General features: G+C 35.2%; 1 long non-coding RNA gene across 1 annotated transcript in view; it reads left to right on the plus strand.

The window, feature by feature from the left end:
* LOC131085547 (uncharacterized) overlaps positions 1-13,432 on the plus strand; it is a 180,596-nt gene that overhangs the window by 135,171 nt on the left and 31,993 nt on the right. The window lies entirely within an intron of this gene.

A 13,432-nucleotide genomic window follows, 5' to 3' on the forward strand; every position in this document is an offset into this window, starting at 1 on the left:
TGATACATGGAGGGGATGGTTACCACTGTTGCCAAGAATGAAGACCTAAAGACCTTCTCCATTCAACAAAAAATTGCAACATTCTGTATAGAAATGTTTTTAAACAAACAGCCATAAAACCCCAGGAAGGATTTGGTAGGAAATGTAAGATGAGAATGCAGAATGAGAGCGAATTTATGAAGATTTATCATCTGCTTTCAAATTAGCCTTTCATTTAACATTCAGTGAGTCAGTATATGAATGCTGCCCGAAACACTGAATTTAAACAAGAATTTGGTCTTAATGCAGAAATTAGTACCGTAACCAGCCACAAAATGAATGTTGACTGATCACTCCACCACTGAATACATCTTCCAAAAGGGCTTATCTGCATATGTTTTATCTCAAAAGTTGCACAAAAGACATCCTTCTCAAAATAGGACCAGTCTGAAATCAGCACATCAAAAATTCAGTGCCATGTAGCCACTCTGAATTTTAGGCTTGGAACTGCAATTGCAGTGCCAGTAAAAGGACCAGAAAGCTTTTGGCAAGAGCTTTCCAGTTTTGGTTCATATGCAAAACCCGTAAAACATTATTTGACTTGAAATGTTTAGAGAAAATATAACAGTTTCCTACAGTGGAATTTTTTTGTATGAAATCACATGTCTATTAATGCATTTATTTACCTATATATATTCTCATCTGAAGTGATCCAAAGGGTTCAGATTTCATTTTTTTTCCTAATACTCCTGCCCACAGAAAATAGCCTGTTGTAGCTACGGTATTAATTCAATACAATCCATTTTTATTTTCAATTTCAAATCATTATTTTAAAAAATCATTAAGGAATATTGAACTCATGAAAGCCTGGGTTTATTGCCCTGGAACTGATGTTCTCTAGAAAGAAAGCAGCCTTTGTGTCAGTAATAGCAGACCAAGGATTCATCACCGCTGTGAACATCCTTTGGCCACCGTGTGAATATTTCTGGTTTATATCCACCTTAATCTGTCAGGTTGTGACCAAGATAAAGGATGCCAATATTATTAATTGTTTCTGAACCAACAACATTAGTACAGTTGAAGAGGTCTGTTTATATGAGCCACTAAGTAGTGCATGAAACAGGGTATGAGTTATCTTCAGCCTTGGAACTTCCATATCAGTTTTGATTATCTGCAAAAATGCAGTCCACAGTTTAATGCTCTGGTAGTTTTATTTTTCTTTCTGCTTCTGTTATATAGCTTTTCTGTATTCTTGTCTCTTGGACTGAAAGCAACAGCAATTGGAAGCTTCCTTGCGTAAGAAACTCTTGACTCTGTCTGTGGAGATGAATTACAAAGGGTTCTTAAAACTATAAAACCAGAATGAATATGTACAAGGAGTATACCGCTAAATATTCAAGCTCTCATATCCATTCGTAACAACTAATGCCACAGAAAAAGATGTTGCAGTTTCAGACCTAGAATTTCCTGTGGCATTGATGTAGCAAAGATGTTGACAGATGGATTTGTAAGCCTGCAACACATGAAAGCAGTGAATAAAATATCAAACATGTAGAGGAGGTACAACGTGAATTCATTGCCTCCTTTCTAATACACAAGAGAACATTCAATAAGGTTAAAATTAAAGTTACAGATTTTTTTTCACCATATGAATACTGTGAAACCCATTGCCACTAGATGTTATCAAGATCAAGAATTCAGAAAAATTAAGAAAGGAATCAAACTTTGTAAGTAGAGCAGTCCAGTCCAGTGTCAGCCTAATTAGCTATAAGCATGTGATATAATGAGGGTTAAACCTTACACTTTGAGATAAAAGCAGTCTTGGTTCTGTTATTAATTAGGAAGAGACTTAGGGTATAAGGCAGATAACTTTCATGAGCCTGCTGCAGGATTTTTAAAATTCCCTCTGGACTGCTAAGTGTTTCCAAATCATATACTACAACAGGTGGAAATTATTCTGACCCAGGATGGCAAGTCACATTTTTTTTCACCTACATAAGTAAACTTTTTGTTTAAAAAAAAAGAAGCCCATGATATTATCATATTTGGCCTTTAAGCTTAAATGAAATGAAGTAATTCCTAGTAAGAATGGCCCAGCTGCAGAAAATAGAATAATCTTAATTTTAGGAAGTTCTGATTTTATAATCTCAAAGTAAAATAAATATTTATCTGCAGATATAGTCATTAATTTCTCAGTGTTTTCAAGCAAAAATCCCATTTAATAATGAAAAAAAAAATAAAACAACCCCAAACACACAATTGCTGACTTTTTTATTATTCCTTTGATTTTAACTCTATGAATCTTGTAACCAGCTCATTAAGATAATGGCACTAATCATACTCATCTGAATATGTGTTGTCCTCTTTGATGTGCTTAGCAATATGCTGCTCTGTATGAAATTAAATAGTAGCACTAACACCCACAATAAGAAGAAAAAAGTGATTGTATGAGAAAGATTTCCTTAATAGCTATAACTGTTTGTGAAGGCTAAAATTTCCCCAGAAAGTTATGAAAAAGGTCACAGCTCCCCTCATTTATTTAATTCCATGAACACAGCCTTTTATTCAGGAGTTTGCCTGCAGTCAAAGCTAATTATTACCACCATATTACATAATTTTTCCTACATGGTATGTAGATGAGTAAATGTGTTGTAAACAACAATCATGCTCCAGGATGCTCATAGCATGAGTGAGGAAATGAGCAGTTACCTTTCAAATCTCATTTCTAGAAGATGCTGTAAATTAAGATCAGGGAGAAATAATGCTTCTGAATCTTTGAACTCAGCTATTAGACTTTTATTGTCTTTACTAATTTCAAAAGTAAACCTGACTCATCATTCCTATTACAGATCTATGGTTACGTGATTGAAGGTTAATGATTTCACAGGCATATTTCATGGTCTCAGGACTCATCCAAGATCTTCCTAATGACAGGATTCAGCATCTCTGTCCATGGGCCCACCAGACAGCACTTCCAAGGGACAGCAAAGCCCTCTGAAAACCAAGAGACAAGTATTCATTTATTTTGATCTCGAGCCATTATTTTCACAACTGCAAGACAGTGCATTAGAAAGACTTTTTCAGTTACAACATAGAAACTTTATTCTTCAAAAAATACGAGAACCATGGCTTTATTTAACAACTGACATTAATAGTTGCTTACCTTCAAGCACTTAAGCAGTTATTGATTGCTGTAGTATTTCTCACATGCTTCAGGTTAAGCTCCAGCTTAAGTGCTTTTACAGATAAGAAAAAAATTACTCAGTGTCTTGCATGACTGAAGAGTAAATTTTAGGCAAGGAAAGAGCTTGCTAATCTTCTTTTCTCTCTAAACTTTAAAATATGTTTTTTAGGGAACCACTGTGGTTCCTATTTATTTTATCATATTCTTTCACTAATATTTTATTGGAAATTACTTTGTGTGCTGCTGAAACCTTTCTATCACATGGTTCCTCTGCATACCCTCATGGTTTAAAAAGACACTTTCAGTTTTTGCTTTAAGCTAGAATTCAATAAATGTAAGAGAGTATCATTGCCCTGAATTGCATCCCTCATCCTTAATAAAGAGTATAGTGTGACTTCAAAAGTAAATCCGGTAATTATTTCACTGTGTAAAATCTGGTATTTTGAAATTTTTTTACATTTGTTCCAGCCTTTCTTGGTTTTTTTTTTTTTTTTTTCCCAAGTGACAGTAAAATAATTCAAAATCTTGAGTTTTCATATCTATTGAAATAACTATGTTTCCATTGCTTTTAGGAACACAGCTTGCAATTAAAAGAATTAAAGATTATTCTATCAAGCTGTCATGCTTATGTAGGCTACTGGCATCCTTAAATAACTTCTAAATGGATAATGGAGTACAGTGACTTTATTAGTTGCCACAACTGTGGTTTGAAGGAATCTGAAAGACCATCTCGAGAGTTCTTCCTGGAAGTTAAATTGGCCCTTGAGACTTATGACTAGAGAACTGTTTCCAACTTTAGTGTGAACCCCATGATTATCCAAAGTAGCTACAGAAGTAGAGGATCTCCAAAGTGAGCAAGGGAAACAGAAAGCAAGGGATGGTCCAAATTATTGAGCTATTCTCTTCTCCCATAACTGCCCTGGTCTCTGAAATACACCACCTGAAATCATATTGCCCCATCCCTGGAAACATTCAAACTCAGTTTGGATGGGCTTCTGAGCAACCAGATTTAGTTAAAGATGTTGCTGCTCATTGTGTGGGGGTTGGACTGAATGGTTTTTAAAGATTCCTTCTGAACCAAGCCATTCTACGAATCTGTGATACAGACTAACTGCATACTGAGAGACAGATTGGTCAAGGCATTTTATCCTTTTATTCTGCCTGATGCCTTTGTTGGCTCAGTGTAGTAGGGAAATGCCTTCTGGCTGTGCTGCATTCCTTTACTGTAGGCCTGTGAATGTCCAAAACCACCCTAGGAAAATTTTAGGAAACTTATACATGACAGTTACTTGGTTTTTTTTCCTTTCATCTTTTATAGTTTCTGCAAAGTTAGAAATTGAGGGGAGGAAAACTTAAACAAATATGGAATATATTAATATATTCTTGCTTGGAAGAATGTGTAATATTAATATCACCTTCAGTCCTTTGAAATGTTTTCTAAAAGTAATAGATATTTCAGTCAAAGATATTTTATTTCAGAACCACAAAATCAGATAATTATGAGTTCTTTATACAAATCTCTTTACTGCTGCTCTTTATTAGAGTGCTGTTATAAGTGTGTTTCTGTGAGTGTGTAAGGAATCCCATTAGTTTTCCTAGTGTTTCCTCTAAAATAGTAGTTTTTTATATCTACATTTTAATATTAGTTCCATGCTTGCACATTGGTATTAACTTTTCCAACCAATTATAGAGCAATGATATCCAGAGTTCTTACTTTTTGCTAGATTTAGTGATAGATGAGAAGTACTTTAGTCAAGAACTTGTGTGGAAGCTAAATGATTCATTGCATATACGTCCTTCTAAAGTTTAGTTTTGATAATTAATTAATGTACGTATTTTAATGTATACCAAAATTGTATGCTTTTTCTGTGAAACTCTTCCTCTTAATTTCCTGGGATTTTATATCTTCTATCAGTAGATCTCCTGTTAATGCTAGTTTAACTGTAATCTGTAATCAGTGCATTATTGCTAGTACAAATTACTGGAAATATGGAGGGGGTTACATTTTAATGTGGAGGGGGTTACATTTTAATGTGAGTCTTTCTTGTTATATTAAATATACAATAAGTTTTGAACAAATGGAGTATCCAGCAAAAAGATTATATTAATGTGTAGGCAAGGCTGAGTATTTTGAGAATTTTTTTTGAGATTGAGACTGAGAAAAAAAATCAATTTGAGATTGTAGTATATGAGAATAAAAACCCCAGTATTTTAAAGAGGAAAATACTTGCTGTCTTTAAATCTGGCATTACACATTTAATAAATTGAAGGACATGGTTCTTAGAAGAAAATCAGATTTTGTGAGGTTGTGACAGATAATGTAAAGCACAAGAGAGGACTTCCAGTAGCTCATGCTGGAACTACTGGTACATATTTTATTCCATCCAGTCTGATGGTGGAATGTCTGTTCCACATTTCATCTTTCCATTTCCTCCTATCTCTGCCCACTCACTACTGCAGATGTGGAGATAATGCTCTAAATGTTGCCATTATATGGGGCAATCTCTCTACTCTGCCTTGTGGCAGTGCTGTGAGAGTAAATGGTTACAAAAATATACTTCACAAAGACAAAAAAGTTTTTAAGTCAAATCATTTAAATTAGGATGACCAATGCTAAACGGTGTAAAATTGTTTTTATGCTTGTGACATTTTATGGTATACAATATCACTAGAATGGAGTAAAAACCAAGAGTGTACCTGAAAATAATATCAATACTGAGGATATTGACTTAAGTGTCAAAATTGTAATGGAAATGTGATTTGGCATGCTGTTTGTCAATCTAGGTACACTTTGTACTTTCCTCACTGACCGTATTTAAAATTGTTACCAAGTTAATAAAAAAAAATCTAGTTACCAAGAGGTTTATTGCTTAACTGCATGGATGAGAACAGGTCAGATTGGCAAACATCCAATGTCCCAAGCATGTTAGAAAATGCCCATTTTACCAAGTCTTTAAAAGCTTATGTGCTGTGTCCATGCATGTGCTCCTAATACCTGTATGTCTGAAGTTCAATTAGAAAAATACCTACAGAAATACAAAGTTATAGCACTTTGCCCACCCTGATGTGCATTTGATAAAGGCTGGTGTTGTTAAAAGCCAATGTACATAAATATACAGTGTATTAATAAAATAATGTTTAGGATTTGAGCCTTAAAAATAATTTCTTTGTGTCCTGTAGGTACAAAAAATAAAAACAACCAATGTCTACAATGCAGCTATGAAGGTGGAATCAATGCTTCACTGTTATTTGCCTGTAATTGGCTTTGAGCATCACAATGCACATGTAATTGGGTCTGTACTTGTATTCTTCAAGGATTCTGTGCTATTTCTACTTGAACCCATTTTTGATATGGTTCAGCTCAGCAGTGCCAGCTACCTCTTGTTATGCAGTTGAAAAACTGTGGCCATTAAAAATAGGATACGGTGTGATTTTGTTTTGCAGCACTGCATGGAAAATCAGTTGCTGTTCACAACAGCTCTGTGGTTGGTTGATTTAAAGCAGGAGGGCGACTTCAAATTGACAAGCAGACAGTTCATGAAAAAGGATATTGTATCTTTAAGGCTTTCTGACTGATTGTGTTTAACTGCACTGCTCAGCAGGCAGTAATTAGGCAGTAGCTTTGCTGAGAAACTTAAAGCAGAGGCTGTGTTGCTCTGTGCTCTTAAATTAAAAAAATAAAAATAAAAGAAAGAAAAGAAAATATGGATTTGAACAAATGGGATTTTTACTGGTTTTTAGCCAGTGTGGGAGCAAACAGAAAGCAGACCCCTAGAGGCTCCTAAAGTTATCTTTCCATGCAGATAGTCTCTAGGGAGCTGTGGTGCTTGAGAAAGGAGGCAATGAGAACCATTATAGAAGCACATGACACTATTGCTGAAGGTCAGAGAGGTATTGGAATAAAAGAGAAGCTGCTGATACAAAATGACATGACTGCTGCATCTTCTGGACAAGTTCACAATTTTGATTGGAATGTAGCTGGAACACATCATGAATGTGATTAATAAATAAAAGTACATAATAATGATGATGGCTGAACCAGCGCTTCCCCAGGCTGCTGCAGAGCACGAAAGAGTGGGAATCTAAGATAAAAGGCAGCAAACAAAATACATAGTTAATGCTACTGCCTAAGGAGAGTTTGGTTTGAAAATGCTATTGTAGTTTTGTGGAGTGGACACAGCAGTGCACAGTTGCAAACACTGAATGCAGAAATGAATTTTCAACCTTCTCCTCATGAGTGTTATTGTAAAGTAACAAATTGTGGAGGGGAGTAAGAGAAAGTAAAGGTACTTTTTTACCACAAATAACATAGGAATTTCATGGAAGCACTTTCTGCTGTCACACCTACATTTTCTATTGCTGCTGGTTGTGCTTGGACATGTCATCCTTTCAGAGCAAACCAGACTGACAAGATTCAGGGTTCTGCAGCCATTGATATATACTACAACCTCTTCAACTATATTTTTAAAAATCTAGTTCATTTGTTTATATGATGGGATTATGCTGCTGTAAAATGAAATTATCCATTAACAGGATAAATTAAGCCTATATTTTGATTTAGCATCAGGTAGTAGATATTGTAAAAGGGTCACATTTTAAGTATGATGAGCTCTATTTTCGCTGCATAGCTTCCGTTTCTGAGGTCTGGAAAATGTCTTTTGATGACTATGGCTCTGATTCTGACTAGAACTGCTCTATATAGTTCTGACATTGGTTCTGATAACTTTGAGTGATTAAAGTCAGTCTCCTTCAACAAACTCTCTGGTTTGGCATATCTTTTTTATTTTATCTTCTTCGTTCACATGTTAATGAAAAAGTAAATTAGCATGTAAGTTGGTAAGAATGCTGCACTGAGCAACATGCATTTTCACAAGACCATTGTCCTGAGGTTTGCAGTTTCTTAAAAAGGTTTGATCTGAGTAAATTAGGAAAGCTTATCAGAATTCTCTGACTGAATGTTTATAAGAGCCAGAATGGCTTTCCAATTATGGCTAGGCTTGCAACAGCAAGAGGGATTCAATGCCACTGCCTAAAATTCACCCACCTTTATTTCCTGTTCTCAAGGTCAATGTGTTTTGTGTACTTCCTAGATGCTCTTTGAAACTGGGATACCAAGAACATCAGGGATTAAATTTGCAAAGTATTTTTTTCCTAAGTGAGGCTAATTTACTGTCAGTTAATGCCAGGTGTTTTTTTCCCCTGTTATTTAGTTCTTCAAAACTGTAGCTCTATAGAACAATATTCACAGGGGCTTAACATAGGGAGGAAAATTATTACTTTAAGTAAAATGAGTAATTTTTACATCACATTTTCTAATTCTGGTTTTAAGCATAAAAACAGTGGTTTCTTTTTCAGCAAAAGGTTTTAGTAGAATTTCAGATAGCATATAATGCAAAACAATAATTGCATACCTAATGTGAAAAACCTACAGGCAAAAAGGGTCCTGCTTGGTGCTTCTAGCTTTTTCTGTGGTGTTTCTATATCTACATTTTAAGGCAATGCCTGTTGATGTCCATCTTCCCTTGGAATCTTCTGGGGCCTATGAAGTGTCTGTCTTTTAATCTGATTGTAAAATATTGCCTCAGCTCGTTACCACAAATTTGAAAATCAATTTTTATATCTTGCTAAAACTACGGACATCTCATTTATTTCTATGGTTATTCTACCAAGAACAAACAACTCAAAGTGAAGAGCCTTTCTCTCTTCCCCACCTACTTGTGCACGTGTGCCTGGACACAGATGCACACAGTATACATATATGTGTGTATACATGTTGGCATGTACATACATTTCTGCTTATGCAATATTTCTGTAGGAAAGAATACAACAGCTGAAACTCATGCATGCTTTTCTAAAGTCATCAGAGATTCATAAAATGGTTACATGCCTTTTCTGACCTGGATGGTTTTTGACTTTATCCTAAAGTTTTTTTGAGTGGTGTGTGTAATGTACTATTATTTGTTGTTTAATTTTGTCACCTGGTAAACCCTCTGTTTTTTTCAGATGGGAGTCCACACTGATGGAAATTTGTTTTTCCATAAGTTGTTTCAGGGTCTCCAAATCAGTTCAGCTTCAATGATGTCCTTATGAGGGCTGATTATTATGCTCTATTCCAGGCTGAAATAATTGTGCACCTGGCCACCTGCTTCTGCCTTTTCCAGCACCTTTCTGAGGACAGCTCTGGAGCACTCAGTGGGGGCCGGAGCAGAATCCTACCGAGGTGTCCACACACTCTTCTTGTGGGAAGGAACAGACTTTGCCAGTGAATTTCAAAGCTGTTTAATTAAGCATTCCTCCTTTCTAAGAATAATAGCCTTTAACAGCCCACATTTTCAACAGCAGCCAACATATAATCTCTGTAAGGTAACAAAAATATCTGCTAGTCATAATTTAAACCCGGCAATGGCATTCTAACCAGTTTTAAAATTTAAATTAGCAAACCACTGATTAATCGCAATGATAAGTCAACTCTAAACTAGATGAAGAAACTTGAATACTCTGACAATAATATATGGGTACCAATTTCAAAGTAAGGTGCAAATATAGCCATTTTGGATTAATGTATATTTCTCAAAATGTAACAGGATTAATTTAATTCATTTCATGGCGTTTGTGGCTTTTAAAAATTATTTTAGTGAATTACTATAGATACTGTATCGTATTCTTTTAATTAATCTTTTATTTAAAGAAAAGTTTTCATCTAAGATACTAAAGAAGAACATTATAAACATGCTCAGGCAAAAGTTAATAGATTTGGAGTTTAATTGTAATGTTCTGTTAAGCATTTTAATGGAAAACCTGATGACCCAATTATACAGCAAAAGCGGAAAATCAGAACACACTATCTGGATTTGAATTTAAAAATGCTGAGATGCATAATACATAGGAGTTTGATATCTATTCTACTTCTTGTCAAGAAGGTAAAAAATTATCAAGAATTAACAGACAGCAGAAATCAGACCCTGGAAAAGAGCTAGGCATTCTGGAGAGGAATATAAATTATAGTTTAACTTGGAATAGCACCCTGCATTTCCATGCAATGCAGAATCAGTATTTTCTTTAATTTTCTTGCATTGACATCCCATTCTTTATGTACTAACACTATTCATAGTGGCATCAGCAAGATCTTCTTCCCAGGGTTAATCCTCCCCACTATTGAAAGATAGCTATAGTATTATATAGTTTAAGAGAGATTTTCCATGATAACTGTAGCTCAGTCAGAAGCTAGGTGTTTCTCTTACCTTGAAAATCTTCCCTTTCCATCTTAGATGTGGTTTCCAAACTGAGGTCCTAATGGGCTATTGGTGAGGCTGGAAAGAATAAAAGAGTGGCTTACAGAACTATAGTATTTTAATAATTTTTTCAATTACAAAAAGTAAATCTAATAATTTACTAGTCTTAACTTGAACCTATAATAAACCCAAAAGTCTACTCTACTAGGACAAAAAGTTTGAGAATGACTGCAGTGTTCATCTATTTTGTCCTCTAGAAGAGCAGATACAAATAAAATTTGCTATTCAGTATGTCACAGAAAATACTGCAAAATGGTGTTTCATTCAGTAAGAGGCACTTTGGGTCCCTAATTTTGAAAGCAAAAGCAATGAAAATGGGACTGTGCAGATGTAATTATTCATGAAAAATGAAGTTGCTATGCAAAGTCCTTAAGAAAAGTACCTCAGGCACTTAAAAACTGAGTAAATATGCAGACATGTGACACCATGAAATTATCAACTGCACTTAATGCCTCAAAAGAGATGACTTTGAGGGTATCTGAGCTGCTACCAAACCGTACCAAACAGAAGGCTGGGGCAGAGATCTTTATTAGCCTGCTGGTGTTTACTTTTTAGCTACCCAAGCCTTGATTTTACTGCCTCTACACACAGACATGTTGATCACTAAGTAAAAGTGAATGCCAAGCATGCCACAACTACAGCTAGCCTCTGGATTGTAAATTGGTTGCTTTATTTTACTTGAATAGTGTACAAAAATCTGTATCATATTTACTATATTATCAGCACAAACCCCATTAATTTATATCTAACCTCATACAATCTTCATTTCTTGCCAATTTCATGGGGCTATGGTAGACCATGGACATGCCAATATTGATTTCATCTTCATTATGGTCTGCATCATCAAGTGCAGATGCTTAAAAATTCATTAACTCAACAATCCAGGTTGTAGCAGGACTCTTGAGGGACCAATGCCGTGGTAGCAGCTGACTGGAAAGCTGGATTTTCCTTAGGAGAAGCTGAGAGAGTTAATTTGTGGCCTTCAAATGTATAATCATTCTTAAAAGCCAAGCCATATTCCGAAGTGTCTTTTACATAACTTTTTGTACACAAGTTATAGGGAAAAAAAGTTTTCTGGAGGATTGGCTGCTCTAGATTTGGTTCTGATCATTCAGAGAGGACTAAGTGCAAATGTGGGGGCTGAAGGCAAAGTGGCAGAGGCAAAGCAATGAAAGAGTTCAAGATCTTTAAGGAAAGGAGACACATGACCCTGTAATATAAAAGTAGTGCAATTCAAACAGAAGCCCTTAATAGTTGCAGAGAAAGATGAGGCGTACAGATAAAGAAAAAAAAAATCTGTAAGAAAATGAATTCCTGTAAAAAATTAGTATTAATTACTCCAGTACAGAGGAAGAGTGGGAACTACACTGAGACCAATCTTGTAAAATTATCAGCTCTTTGGTAAAAATCTAAAATAAAGAATTTAGAAAGTATGAAGTAGTTCAAATGACTGTAGATGAATATGAAAAAATAGCAGAAGGTATTGAGACAAATTCAGAAGTGTCAAGGGACAAACAAAGAATCTTTTCACAAGAAACATGAAAGGTGAGAAGAAAGCAGTTTTAGTAGGAGCAAGACAAGGAAAATTAAGACCATTACTTCACAGAGATTGAAAAACTGAAACTATTTTACATAGTTAATTTCTGCTTATGTCTACACTATAAATTCTGTGACCAGACAACAAGTTAATACTAACACCAAGGAAAGTTATGAAATCTCGGGCTAAGACAACCATTTAGAAACATACTAACGTAACACAGACATTTTCAAATGCCTGGGTGCAATGAATTTCCTACTACACATGTAGCTAAAGCAATGCTTTACAAGTGTTTTCAGAGGGATGGTTCAGAAGAATTGAGGCCATATGTAAAGACTATGACAACAAGGTAAAAAGAGGGTCAAGAAACTACAATAGCCAGCTTCACTTCTCTGTGAGAGATGGTCTCACATAATGAAACAAATTATTTATGGGCACATCAAAGTATATAAAAAGGTGTGCAGTCAGCATGGTTCAAAGACAAACTGTGTCACACCAGTTCAGCTACAGTCCTGGGCAGTGTACTGGATATAAGAGAAACAGCAGACATTACTGCTCTTGACTTAAATAAATGCTGTGTCAGGCATCTCATAAGGAAGCTAGATGAAACTCTTTGACTCCATAAATGTGCAAAACTGATCAAAAATTATTTTGACTACTTACCAGTTTGGTACTACTCCACATTTTCATTATTAATCTGGAAGATGCATAATATAGAAGTTTGCTTATTAAATTTATAGGGAACACTACTGTGGGAGTGGCTGCAAGCATGCCAGAGATGGAATTAGAACTTAAATTGATCTGAAGAAATCAGCTGGAAAGAAATGAACGCTTTTCAGTAAACAGGAATACATAAATCTGCTCTCAGACATGATGAACTGAATAGGAAATAGGAAGCAATAGACTAGGCTTCAGATATGTAGAAAAAACCTGGGAGACATAATGGGTCACAAACTGAGTATGAGTCACCAGTGTCATGATACAGTGAAAACAGCAAATACTGTACTAGTGTACATAGTGGCAAATTAAAGAGAGTAAAGTGGAAAACATAATCAATAATTAATTAGCTGAACAAGAGCATTCGTTTTTAATAAATATTTAGAAGGATGCATAGAACTATCATGCTGCATTACTGTACATCCAAGAATTTACTTAATATGAAATTCAAAGCACCTTAGGTAATAAACTTCAAATAGTACAATCTGTCAAATAAGCACAGCATCATGTGCTGGTTTATTTCCAATTCTGCTGGGTGCTGAACAATTTTCCTGAAAGATGTTCAATCCTCTCAGTTGTTACTAACTCAGCATTTGGCATATTTAAAGTGAGTTTCTTTTTATTTCACTTCATACACAGTAAGGCTTTACAATACTGTCTCTTGGCCTTTGGCCACCAGCACAGAATGGAGCTCTTTGTTCTTTATTGGTTCATAAGGCCAAA

Source organism: Melospiza georgiana, chromosome 1, assembly GCF_028018845.1.
Source record: "Melospiza georgiana isolate bMelGeo1 chromosome 1, bMelGeo1.pri, whole genome shotgun sequence".
Taxonomy (NCBI): Eukaryota; Metazoa; Chordata; class Aves; order Passeriformes; family Passerellidae; genus Melospiza; species Melospiza georgiana.